This window comes from Anas platyrhynchos, chromosome 7, assembly GCF_047663525.1.
Source record: "Anas platyrhynchos isolate ZD024472 breed Pekin duck chromosome 7, IASCAAS_PekinDuck_T2T, whole genome shotgun sequence".
NCBI classification, from domain to species: Eukaryota; Metazoa; Chordata; class Aves; order Anseriformes; family Anatidae; genus Anas; species Anas platyrhynchos.
Window position 1 is genome coordinate 12,585,884 of NC_092593.1, and position 14,121 is coordinate 12,600,004.

The 14,121-nt window shown below is 36.3% G+C and overlaps 1 long non-coding RNA gene across 5 annotated transcripts in view; it reads left to right on the forward strand.

Moving 5' to 3' along the window:
* LOC106016406 (uncharacterized) overlaps positions 1–14,121 on the forward strand; it is a 74,408-nt gene that overhangs the window by 15,757 nt on the left and 44,530 nt on the right. For all 5 annotated transcript variants that reach the window (XR_011810559.1, XR_001189114.5, XR_011810558.1 and 2 more), the window contains exon 3: positions 962–1,040. This is a non-coding gene — a long non-coding RNA (uncharacterized lncRNA). The remainder of the gene's footprint in view (positions 1–961; positions 1,041–14,121) is intronic.

Here is a 14,121-nt window from a genome sequence, read left to right on the forward strand (position 1 = left end):
TCTGCTTCTTCACTGACCTGAATATCTCTTCTCTTGGCCCTAAGTTTTAATTTCATGTTGGTTCAGTGTATCTAAATATCTGCATTCTCCTATGCTTTCCTTTGCCATGGTATACCATGTCTTCCATCTTAAAGGAATATCCTAGAAGGAGCTAAAATATGCATCTTTTAATTGCATGCTTTATTTTGAGAGCCATTCATTAAGAGGTTGCTTGTTTGTTCTTTGCCCAGTGAACTATTGCCATTATGTGAGCACTGCGTATTGTCTTAGTAATATCCCCTAAAGCATCCTACGGGTAGCAGACCTACAGCGATATTTTCATTTTTCATTTTTCTTATTCTCAAAACAAGTTTGGTGTCCTTATTTGATGTCATTCATTGAATATCTATGGAGACTTTCCTTTTCCATCTTCTTGGAATTTCCATGGATTCTGCTGTAGCAGGAATACAGACAAAGGTGTATGAGAGACTGACAGTCTTGTAAAATAATCCTTGTTAGAATGTGCAATAAATGTCTGAGAAGCCTAAGGAATTCTTTAGGCTTAGCAAGTATGTCTTTCCCCTGGGGACATTGCCTTTTTTTTTTTTTTTTTTTAAATTAAGAGAACATTGAAATAGCCTCATGTATTTTATATTGAAATGTCTGATTCAAAAGCACCAATTTCTTTTTTCTTGTGTTCTTGATGCTCTTGTTTTGATATATCATCTTTCTATTGAACAATGACTGATGACTTCTGTTTCTGCCTAATGTGCAATGTTTATAAATGAATCAGAAAAGCAACGTTGCACGTATTTGCATGAAAATATAATGTAATGAAGTTGAACCAATTTTATCTCTGAAATTCCCTATTTAAAGTGCACTGGTCTTCAGTATAAGATGATTTAAAACATGCTGAGCCTGGTTATTTTTTAAACTTGGATTTTCCACTGTAGCTAATTCAAATTTTCCAAATTTCTTTTAGTACTGAACTGAACAAGACAAAGCTATTGTATCACTCAATGTATGAAGAAATGTATGAAGATATATATGAAGAAACAGAGGTGATTTTTTTTTGTTGTTGTTTTGTTTGTTTGTTTGTTTCTCCTCTTCTCTCTCCTCTTTCCTCTTCCTGGTAAGGTTAATTTTTTTGTTGTTGTTGTCTTATGATATAGTTTTGATTATTAAAAATACAGATTGTCTGATTAATTATAAATCAATAGCCCATTTAAATTTGAAATGAAGAATTTCAGTCACTAAAAAAGAAAATCTAGTCATTCTGGTACAAACATGGAAAAAAAAACAATTAAATATTCCAAAAGTATAGGTGAAAATCACATTTTTTCAATTCCTTTTTAAGAAGTGTATGCTTTGTAATTCTTAAGTAGTAATTTTCATTTAGTCTCCAAATAGCATAGAACTTAAATAATATTTCTACCCAGGCTCTCTGTACCAAAGGTAGTAGAGTGATCTGCCTGAATCTCTTCAACATTACACCATACAATTTTTAGCGACTTTTATGATATTTTTAGAAATTGCTTCTGATACTGTTAAGCTTCAGGTGAAGACAACTAATCTTTACCACACCTAGAGGATGTTTCCTGAAACTGGCCAGCCTCAAATTGTGATCTTGTTGTGTTTGAAGAGAATATCACAAGATCTTGCTTGATCTAGTCTGCAGACACAAGTTGATGTAAGGAGACCTCAGCTTTGACTCAGCAGTGTGTGTGTATGTGTACATAGTTGAATATATGTTTTAATACATTCAACTCAAGAAATTAGTACTTAAAAAGAGTCATCTCACAAAGCAAATGAAGAAAAATATCACCCTTTATTTCATCAGCAAAGAATGATGGTAAGTGTCTGTCATGCAATAAAAGTTCTAACCTAGTTTCCTTCCATTTTGGAGCTTCATCTCTGATTTCTTCATGAGCTGCCCTCTTTTCTCCCACCTCTAATTTCATGAGGTGTAGAGTCTCTGTGTCTTATTTTCAAATACCTACATACCTAAAGGTCTCTGAGTCATCTAAGGAAAGGAATATAAGCAGGCAAACATAACATTGTGACCCGTCATTTGACATTCTGATCCTGGTCTGTATTACCAAACAAATGCTCCCACGCTAGTGAAGCTGGACTGCTTGAGACAGCCATGATGCAGTTCAAAGGGAATTGAGTCTTTGATTTGCTTCCTCCTGCATATATGGTCCATCTGTGGAGAAGAGGCACCCCATGTACTAGAGGCTGCCATAGGTCAGCAACATAAAATGGACTGGAAAAGACCTCTGCCTGAGCATATTGCCCTAGCATTTCCAGTTGCTCTCTGAAAGCTATTGCAGTGGAAGGGGGGTGAAAATAGGGAAGCAAAAAGGATAGGAAATATTAGAAAGATCCAGTAAAAAAGGAGACTGAAAGCACTGGAGAAGTGAAGATGAAAGGAAAAATTGAGAGAGGATGACAGATATCTAAGGAAAGGTTGCCCAGTTGCTCCTGTTTCCATTTTCTTGTATTATATAATCAAGCTATAATTAAGCTCTCCAGAAGCATATTAAAGCTGACTAAAGGAAATGTGTGTCTTCTGTTTTGTTTTATTGCATTAAGTATTGCATAACGAACTTATGGAACGCCATCTTGAAGGGAAGCTTTTATATGAATCATGTGAACCAGTTTCATTGTAGACACATCTCTCTTAAAATGATCGCATCTTTAGTTTTCAGGACTAATCTTTTACACAGCGCAGGTTAGGAAAAATGTTTTGTTAACTCCATAGATATTTCTGTAAAAGGTACCTTTACGAAGTACTTAAGTTTAGCTACCAGATGAGGAAGACTACTGATCCCGTTTGCAACTGTTGTTCATATATAGCAAGTAATTAAGTCCACAAGGATTTTTCCCTCTCCACCATAATTAGTTTCAAGATCTGTTCCTGAAAAACGTTCTCTAGGAAAAGACAATTTGAACTAATTTCTGCCATAAAAAAAAAAAAAAAAAAAAGAGAGAGAGAGAGAGAAAGAGAAAGAGAGAAAACTATGGAAATTAAAAAAATAAAGTTTCATCTATTTACATTTCTATTTAAATTTAATGTCTCATATTTAGGATAAATTAATTGTGAGTTAAGATATAAATTATTTGAACTAAAAATAGCCCATCATTGTTATACTCTGGTCTTTATTTTTTCATACTATCAGTCTTAAGATGTGTAAAATCAGGAATAAGTTTCAAATTGCCAGCTCTTTAAACAACATGATAATCTGTTAGTGCTAATGCTTCCAAAGGCATGCAGGTAAAGTGCAAACTATTAAGAAGTGGGGCAAATAGAGAAATTACTCCCAAGTAAAGTTTAATTTTATTATTATTATTATTATTATTTTTCCCTACATGTATATCATCTGTAGATGGGAAACATTTCTGAGTAGTTTTGCTCAGGTATGTAACTCTATTAAAAGAATTGTTCTTACACAAAGATTGACCTAGACTGGAGTTTTAAAAACTGAAATTTGACAAAACATGAAAGATTGTTGAACTAAATGTGCAATTAATTTAACTTGTATTTCTAACACACACAATACCAGCCATAATTTTTCTAACCTCCTCTGCTTTCCCTCTCTATTCATTGCACATTTAAATTCATTATGGAAAAAAATTGGGGAAAAAAATCCCTGATAGTTATTTTTATGATCAAACACCTTTTCCAATTAGTCTTGGCACCTCACTATAATCACGATGAATGTTATTAATTCAGCAGTCTACATCCTATTAAGGGTTTCATCAGAGTACTGTGTTCAGGAACTTAATGGCTTTTGCATATTAATGCTGTAGCCTGTGGTCTTGTATCTGTACTGCTGCATAATATGCATTTGCTCTCATACATGTGCATACAAACATATAAACTTATAATCACATACAAATACTGATCAGATGAACGGAAGACTATGAAAGAGCATTTTGAATTTAAGCAAGTATTTTAAGTAAATTTATTCTACACTGAAAGTGTTCTCCTCATAACAAAAGATACAGTGCTATTAGAAATCAGTAGGATATCAGGTCAACACAGGAAAAGAAAACAGGAGTAGTAGTTGCTAGGCATGGTGCTCAGGCCTTGGGGATATTTGAGTGCATGGTAAATGCACACTTTAGGTATATAACTATGAGGGTAATTTAAATAAGAGTGATTAAAGCAGGGATATGGTGCTTTGCGAGAAATCTTGAAGGTTAGCAGTGATTTGTAAGGCAAAAATTTTGGGAACCACTGGGCTATAGTAACCAGTCTGACAGTCAACTTTTCTTTCTTTTGACAACAAAATAAAAAAATGTTTGAGCTATCCAGCCTTCAGAGGATTTTGTCTCACCCTGTGTGTATCATGCTTCTTATTTATCTTTTCTTTAGTAAACCTATGGTTCTTCCCTAATCTTCGAAGATAAAGATTTTTGAAAATTTAAGTGATGGACTGTCAGTTCATGATTTAAATTGTCCCACTAATAATGACCAATATTTAAATATCTATATCTTAGACATATTTATCACGTCCATCTAAATTATCTCTATTTCTTCTTCCATACTGTCTTTTTTTTCTTTTTTCTTTTTTCTTTTTTCTTTTTTCTTTTTTCTTTTTTCTTTTTTCTTAATTTATTCAAACTTTCTTCTGTCTTTGGATTTTAAATATCTGGAGCATCTCCTGCAAATTGCTGCAAAACGTTGTATGTTCCTGAATTGCTCTTTAATGTTGCTGTCAGTTTGGCATTCCTCCGGATCACTCCTTTTTGTATGTCTGTTTAAGGATTCAGCAGCACATACCAAAATTTTGACCTGGACCTGAGCTGCAGTTTCTGTTTCTTCTAAGTTGTTGAGGGTGTCCTACTTGTTTGACCCTTCCCAGAGGTAAATTCAACCACATCACTCCCTTCTGTAGTGTTTTTTTAAAAACAAAACAAAACTACAAACTCATATGCCCTGATGATGTTACTGCTGCAGCTCTTGAGCAGGCTTTGACTTGGAGGGAACAGTCCTTGCACTTCAAACTTGAACTCTTTCCCTGTCTTCCAGAAGGAGCATTATGCAAGATCTATTTAGATATTATGCCCTCATCAGGAAGCACATTTAGAGCTGAGCAATGAAATAGTCCTTGTACCACTAATTAAAATTCAGTGGTGAGGTTGTTTAATTACTCCCTCCACTGAAAATTCTTACTTTACTTTTCACATTTATTCTGGTAATAACGTGTTGAAGAGCTCATCAGGCTCTGAAGGAAGGCAACAATTTTTCTCATGTACATAATCGTTAAACTGACAAATAGGCACAGCACTATATAGTTATCAATATTAGCACTGCAGCCCCATCACTATTAAAACTCTTTGTGGCAGGGGATTAAAGTGCATAATGGGGGAAAAATGGTGGGAAACAACTAAGTTTGAGAGCCTTCCCTCCTAGCAGCCACCTCAAATCAATTCGTACTGAACACTGCTACTTCCTGTATAAAAGCAAAATGAATGCATTTGATTCTGAAAGGAGGAAAAAAAAAAAAAAAGTAATGACCTTATTTGCTTTTTCTTTGTGGTTTAGGCTAAAATTATTTCCTTTCTTTTTCTTCCATTTTTTTTTTCATTCAAGACTTTAAAACTGGTAGATGAATATAACTGGCTGCTGCAGATGGCTTTGAAATTCAGTCACTGGCTCTCACTCCCAGTGAAATAAGTGGTGTGGAAGGGAGAATTCCCAAATTATCTTGTTGAATCTTGACTTGGGTTAAATAACCGATTTTCAGCTGCTCAGGCATCTTCTCTGACTTTGGAGAATCAGAGTGCAAAGGAAAGACCACCCAATTTCACAAGAATAAGCTAGCTATCCACAGACTGCCTCTGTGATCTGTATAAATAGGACCTTATACTCAGGTGAAGTTTTTAGGAGTGTCTGGTCTTGCTATACAAGGGAGAAGCAGAACTGCAGCAAATGGAAATAAAAAAATACCTGCAGCTGTGTTGATAGCAGGAGGTGAGGAGGGGGGTTCTCATAAGTGCTCTGGAAGGGTGAGATAGTGGTTGAGAGTGGGATCTTCAATGCACTGCGAATGCAATGTCTCATGGCAGGTCTAGGGATCAGGGGTAGGATAATGTATGTTTTGAAAACCCAGCTTGGTAGTTTTGAGGCAAATGAGAGGAAGACGATGATAAGGGAAGAATTGTGATTTGGAGCACGTGTATGATATGAAAGAAAAGGGAAAAAATATGGTATTTCTTCAGTAACTGTGCTGATGATCTGGAAAAGTTGCTAAGCTATTATCATAAAAAAATAATTGAAGTTGAAGATCAATTATCATGATTAATGCTAAAGAAAATACAGGTTCAGTTTGTCATTTTGGTCATGGGAGCTTCTAGCGCAGCAATCTGGAGCTGCAGATCATTGCTTGCAGTGCTACAAGTAGACATGGCAGCACTGCCAAGCCGGGTGGTTTACTAGCACTAAAAATCACTTTGAATAAAGAAAGAAATGATGGCAAATTTAGCTGCTCAAGAAAATAGCAGCATGATAAATAATGTATGGAAATGGGATGTTTCTTTAAGAGATGAAGGAAGGAATGCTGAAGCTTTTATTGAGCAGTTAATGCCCTCTTTACTTATTATCTTTGGAGTTTTTAAACCTTTTGGCAGTTAGACATGTTTAAATGAAAGAATTTATTCTCTTTTACTCTGGAAGTGAGGGACCATAGATTAGATTTGACCTGAAGTTCCAGGTTGTTAGTTTCATTTTGCAGAATTTTTCCTGCAGAGTTTGATGCTTTTGTTGTTTTGGTATTGTTTTATTAGAGATAAGCAAACAGGAATGCAAAATTCAAGACATGGACCGGGAATGTGATGCATGCTTTCCATGGGCATTTTTGCCTTGGAAAGGCCAGCAGTATAAAAATTACCCCATTTCCAAGTTTGCCAGTGACAGGGCAAGTGAAACAAAGTTTTTCACTTCTAGCAGTCACATCTCAGGCTGATATTTTGAATTTGAGCCATGTTTTCTTACCATGATGGCTTTGGGCTGATGTTTACTCAACATTATTTTTCAATTTTGGGGGGCATGTAAAAAATGTTTAAAAGGTAGTAAATCCACATGGTTTATGTATTTTTGGCAGCGTTTCCAAATCTTTTGATGTAGTCTTACAGATAATGCATGATTTGTGTCCAGAATCTGTTATTTGCCCATTGTACCGTACAGTTTGGAGGCAAACTGTTCAAGGGACTGTGCTGAACTCGTTAATTTGGATCATACCTCTGAAAAGCTTAGAGGAATTTATTTACACTGGATGTGAGCTTTATTTTGCAACCAGAAACAAACAAAAATTCCATGTACTAGAAGATAGGCTTTGTTTTGGTACCTCCAATTACTGTTCATTGCTTTGAAACTTGCTGGATGGACTTTCTGAGATGAGGTGGTGGGAGCCTCACCATCTTGAATTGTTAAAAAAAATCCCATGCTGCAAGCAAAGTTATTGTGTCCAATAAGATAATGAAGTGATATCTAGTGAGTGCAGAAGACCCAAATTAGCTGATCACTCATCCTTTTTGTCTCTTACTGAGTTACAAAGATAATATTACAAGGAATTGAGGAAAGCAGCATACTGGAAGGCAGATTGCTTGAATCACTTGTGGACAGCAGAACATTCAATTCAGATTTACATTTTCATCAAGGGAGATGATTTATCCTAAAAATCAATATTGTGCTGGATATGTCATACAGCACTTCATGTTTTCAAATCAAGAGATGACTGCTTGCTGTTGCTAACCTTTGTGATATCTTTTGGGGGTAAATCAAGTGAAAGCTTTTTTTTTCCCAAAATTATAGGCTGGCACAGCAAACCAAGCAAGTATAAGAATCATTCAATGTATATTGCAGTCTAGTTGGCAATATCTGAACTGCTTCTATTCAAAAATTATATAGCTGGTCCCCTCCCCAAAGCTGACTGGGGTTAAAGACCTTTCATAGGTCCCAAACTCCAATTTGTTGGAGGATCCAGGTAACCAAGGATCTTGAGCACCATTGTACTCTGTGGGATTTGCTGCAGTGTAATCTTCTTGCTAAGAGTTTTCTCTTTATGTCTCTCAGTAAGTACTGCTCAGAATGCAATAAGGTTTTGTATTTTCTCATCTATTTCCTTAAAAAAATAAAAAAAATCCACACACACTCAAAAAATAAAAATAACCCTAGGCTGAAAGCTTGTCTATTTACATTGAGAAAGTACAGCTGATTTGTAAGGAATTGGTTAGCTTTCATATTTTCCACCTACATGTGTCAATAATTTCATGCAAAGCTGCTTCTGAGAGGGCCCACCCTCTGAAACTATATTGAGATATTTCTTTTGGAAGGATGATGCTGTAATCAGTGACCTCTCAAAATGGAATAAATTAACTGTCAATGTCCCTGTACTCTGATATGTCCAACTATATATATATGTATATGTATTGTTGTCTGTGTTTTCAGAATTGCACCATTTGTAAAAGCCCAATTTGGAAAATCATTTGTTGAAAGGATGCTGAAAATTCAAGGTGTAAAGGGACAAGATAATCACAGCTTATATGTGAAAAATAATGTGACTCATTGTCTTGTGTGTGTATGTGTGTAACAGTGGAATATTACTACTTTTTCTGTGTCATTTTTGGACCAAAACGTATGTCATTACAAAATACTTAGCTATTGACTTAACAGTGAGAAAAGCCCTGTGATTGAAGGGTGGGGAGGAATTATCAGCTCAGCTGGTGAAATCATAAGTGTCCTAATCAGCAGTCCCTGCAGCTGGAGACATGATGCATCCTTTCTCATGTCAACTTTTTTCTTTCAATATTGAACGTATCATGAACACTCTTAAATAGAAGATGAGAGAATTTTCCTCAGTAGATCATAGCTTGCATCATGTCTAAGAGTGAAAGATATATAGCTCAGAGAAGTCCACGTGCTGATTAGGAAAATATTCTGCTTGATGGGGTACTGAAAAATTAATGCCTACAGAAGATCTAAGGTCTTCAGTGTAATAAACAGCTGTAGCAGTAGTATGTAAAGACATCTCCTGAGTTAGTTAAATGCATGCTGTTGCAAGCAAAATCTCTAAGACCTGAGCTATATACTTGCCCATGTTTTAGAACATGCCTGAAATATTTGTAAAAACAGCTGCTTGAGATTTATTTTTTTTTCCTGAGAACATGTGAGGTGAAATGCTGTGTATCTATTTTTAATGGGAAATAATGAGCTTTTCAGCTGATGCAACTTGAATACTGGCTTTTGTGCTTCAGCAGAGCTGATGACCATAAACAATCTCTATCTGAATGTAGATGTTAAATCCCCAAACCTTCAAGTGTGCCGAGCAAGGGTCAACACTATTAAAGACAAGTTTCCATGGGTTTGGTAATGGCATCCAGCTTCTCCAGTCCCTAATAAGCCTTGAGCTCTGATTAAACATTTCTAGCACATGGGCTATTTGCAACATCTCTTTCTGTCTCTCCTGTGGATTTGCTGCCATTTAATAATGTCTGAATTCATAGTGCAGTTTTCTGGTTTTGTTGTTTGTTTGTTTGTTTTCTTGTGAGATGATTAGAGCCATTCCTATAGCTGGTTACTATTTATTTTCATGTGAAAACTTAGTATCATTCAGCGTAGTCTTCTGCTGTCAAATCTGATTGATACTTGCCAAAGAGCTAAAATTTATTTTATCTCTCTATATATATTTAGGGAAGCACAGTCACATGCACACAGGTTTCTTCAGGAAATGTACCAGTAACAAGGCTGAATAATTGATTCTGGTTCTTGGATCACTTGTCCATCAGGTGCCTCAGACTGATTTAGGTGTTAGGGTAGCATGTCAGAGCAGAGACCAGGGGATGGGGTTGGGGTCAAATCACCGGACTGTGTAATTAATTTTATGCTTTTATTTCCTTCTTTCCTTCAGAAAATTAAATTAGTAGGGTCAGGGTGATGGATGGGGGGGGGAGTGGGGGGGGAGTGGGGGGAGGAGGGGTGTTACAATATTCATAATAGTAGCTTTGGAGTTTAAAATAGGGAAAATATGAGGAAAACTACTTAATATGCTATCATATCTCTTCCTAGACCTTCCATAACACATTCCTCACCCTTTTTTCACCACCCTCCAAAAAAATCTGTATCTGTTACTGAGCTCTCTAGGAAGAAATGCAGTATTCTTTACCCCATTTTATATTTTGTCCCTTTTTTAAAATGAGAAAAATTTGTTGTGAAATCTGTTTTGTGATGTTCTGGATCATCAAACTGTATTTGTTTGTTATGTGTCTGTGTTTTAACTTGCTTTCTTTTGTAGTTATAGTTTAATGACTAAGTTTATACAGATTCCCAGGCACCAAATGTTTTGCTAGGTCACCAGCTGGGTCTGCAGTTTTATAAGCTGTTTTGTTGCCAGACTGTTCTCAATGGATATAACATTATCAGGTGTGAGGTTGTAAGGATGAAATAGAGAAAGGAAATAAACAATAGAGAAGTAAAGAAAGGGAGAAGGCAAGGTGGCTAAGTGAAAAGGGAGACTGGTCTTCATGAAGAACATGAGTCCAGTGTCCTGCACAGTAAGGGTTCCCTGCATCCCCACAAAGAACCAGTGTATGGCTATGGGTTGAACTGGGTGGCATCACTAATGAAATCCATTTGTTTTTTTATCCTTTGCTTCTGTGCCAAAAGTACAACTGGCATTTCTTTTCTCACCCTCCTATAATGTTGAAAACTTCTACTACAGTTCCTTCCTTCTATCTTTACCTGATATATAATTTCCCAGCTATTATCAGCCTGTGACATTATTTCTCGAGCAAAATCTCTTTGTATTTTCTTTTGCCCTTCTTCACAATCCTTTTATAGTCCTTTGTTATGTCTCCATCTTGAGTCATGTTTGCAGCTTCTCCTCAATTTAAATCATCTGTGAATTTAACATGAAGTTTGTTCCTTCTTGTGGAATATCAGTAATTAAATTAAACAATCCAGATAGACCCTTTCCATTTTCTTCATTACATTATATTAAAGCCCAATGGTAGTTAGTTAATGAACCCTTTGATTTTTTTTTTTCTTCTTAGACCAGATCTGAAAATTATCCTCAGCACAGAGCATATTAGCTTGGCTGGGCCTCTGCTAGGTTAGAGAGGGCAAAATGCAAGCACTGAAAGCATTGTAGTCTGCTGAATCTAAGTGCAGAGAGACCATCACCTGGACTCCTTAAAGAAAATAGCCCTCCTGATACAGCCCCAGACCACGCTCTGGCTCACTAGAGATAAAAGAAAGCATCACTTCATATTTTCTTTAGTGGGGATTTTACTAAGGTTAGTCACAAATTAGACTCCTACAAAGCAAGGAAGATGATTGGCAAGACTTTCTTCTACTTGTTTTCTCCTTTTTCCTTTGAAACTCCTTTTGATTTTACCAATGTAAAGAACAGGCAGCCACATCAAATTAGAGGGCTTGGAATGGGAGGATCAAACAAATGTTAACAAGCTGCAGGACAGAAGAGAAATTATTTGAAAAGTGGAGAGGTTCATGTCTTTTCTTCTCTTTGTCTTTCCCAAAACAATAGTAAAGGTTTTGGTAATGTTGCTGGGAGAACATAAAGGTCTGCTCTAGCAAGCACACAGGAGTTCGGGTTTACAGAACTTTGGATTTGCAGCAGCGGTATGCCACACAGATTCTGGGGCACAGAGAGATGAAATGATCTGCCTATGGCCATGCCATGTGGAAGAGTTCTTGCTGCCAGTTCTCTGTGTACCCTTTTCTATGAACTAATCCCATGTAAGACTGTGGAAGTGAAATAGGCCCTATTTTCTCATAGAAAGGTAAATACACTACGTTTTTGCTGACCCAGGTGTCTCTGTTTATAGGTTAGTGCCAATTTTGTTTCTCTTAGCTTGAGCTAGGAGGAAGTCTTTTCCAAGCTTTCATATTTAATTTTTGAAAAAATGCTAGGGGTTACACTGTTCATCTCTTTAGAAGCATCTGATATTACCCATTTTTAAAGAACGAACTTAGGTTGCCTGTTCACTTCCAGCTACAAAGAGAATAAATTTGCACTTTTTATGTTTTTTATGTTTGTATTTTAATGTAAATATTACAAAAATGCAGTGTGTAGAATGGCACATGCTAAAGTGTTTCTATGATGCATTTAGATGTTCTGTCTGTGACTTCAAAGCATTAACTTCTTGAATTATTTGTGAAGAAAGAAATGTATGGTAATAACCTGTAATCTGTTTGCATAACTCCCTTGTGGCCTGTTGTACTGCTGCACAGGATGTGTTGGTTATGAAATAGTGCTTTGTCACACTGGCAAGGAGATATGAAATGGAATGGAGAATGAGAAGAGCATTCCCTTCTGTGACTTGTGCAAAAACACTCTCTTTAACTTTGTCTAGAATGATTTTTAAAAAGTCCTGTGGGAACATTGACAGTGACTTTTAAAGATGATGCCACTTATGAAGCTTCTTTTTCTAGTTACATGTTACGAAACAAAATAGAACAATCTGGGAAAACTACCCAGACACTTCAGTGCCTCTTTCCAGATGAAATGTGGATGCTGTAGATTTTATTGAAAATCCCACAAGATCATGCCAAATTTCTCCTTAAAAATCAACAAGAGGCAATAAATGGCATTACTGGTTATAGAGAATTACAGTGGAATTACTCAGGTTTCTGTACTCAGAAGTCACAGGCAAATCTTGTCTCCGCTTTGTAGCTTGGTGGTTTCTCCACTGGCTTCTAGTGAACACTAAGTTAATTGCACTCTCAGACCCTCATGGCAATAAGCAACCAAACACGGGCATACTGAAAGCATTTTCTATCACAACTTTGACAATCCAAAGATGAAACCGTTCGTTGCCAAAAGATGTCCGAATAGAATGCTTCACCTGAAATCTGAACAATTATGTTAAAAAGTCTGTTGCTCACTGGTGGGTCTCAGAGTTCCAAGGCACACTAAACTTTGTTGTCTGAACTTCACAAGCGTTTCCACTTAATGTAGATTTTTTTTTCCTTGCTTAATTGCTTCCTGTGTATCTGTGTATTTCTGCTCTGTGGGAGAGTCAGAAAGTGATTCTGAAACAGGAGGATGTGATATTTATTCTGTAGGCATTAGGAGTTCTAATTACTCCCTGACGATTCTCATTCACAAAGCATTTTATTTATGATGCTTTTTCTTAAATGATTAAACATTTATTGGTTAAATGTTTGCTAAGTGTAAGGGCATCACATCCTTGATGCTGGCTCCCAGTAGAAAAATAAAAGTAAGAAAATAGTACATAGCTGTTACAGGAAAGTCTTTCCCAATAGACAATAGCTATTTATCAGAAAGATACTGGCTTCTCTATTTAAAAAAAAAAAAAAAAAAAAAGTAATTATACCACATATTTTTTTAATATGTGGTTCTATCTAAATAGCTTTGGTTTTGTTGTTGTTTATCATTGTTCTTGTTTCACAGCTATTCTGTCTGCTCTTCATCACATAAATAAATCCTTTTGAGGTTTGACTTTGTAAAATATATATATATATATATATCTGAGGTAGCTCGTTAGTCACTGTTTTGTTTCCAGATTGGCAACAGTGTCTTTTTCAAGCTCTCACCTTCAGCCTGCTTGAGTTCAAATGAAGTTTATGCAAAGAAAACCAAACTGAAGTATAGAGTGGAAGTCAACCAGGGAAATGCCCTCAGTGGCTCCCCTAGAGACATGGGTCTCATGAATGTAACATGTGCCTTTCCAGTTTGCTTTGGAACCATTCTTTGTCTGCTGCTTTTTCTCCCTTCTTCCCTCATTTCATTTTGACTCCTGGGATTCCCTTTTTCTGGTTTGTTCTTCTCTTAATTGAGGCAGAGGCAGCAAAGTTAATCACCCTTGGTAGTGCATACACTACCTGATTTGAAATAACCACAGTCATCTTGTATATTTTATTATTCCAACAGAACATGCCAAAACAGGAAGGAGAAAACACTTAAGGAGTATCTATGTAATAAAGATGCCATGAAGCATTTGGCCCCACATGGGCATAGGACTTGAGGCTGTGTAGGTGCCATGTTGAAGCCAAGCAAAAAAGTCTCTGAAGTGTGTTATCCTTCTTGGCATAGTGTAGATAGGTACTCAGAGTAGCTCCAGCAGTGATGATGTATGTCAGTGGAGGAATAA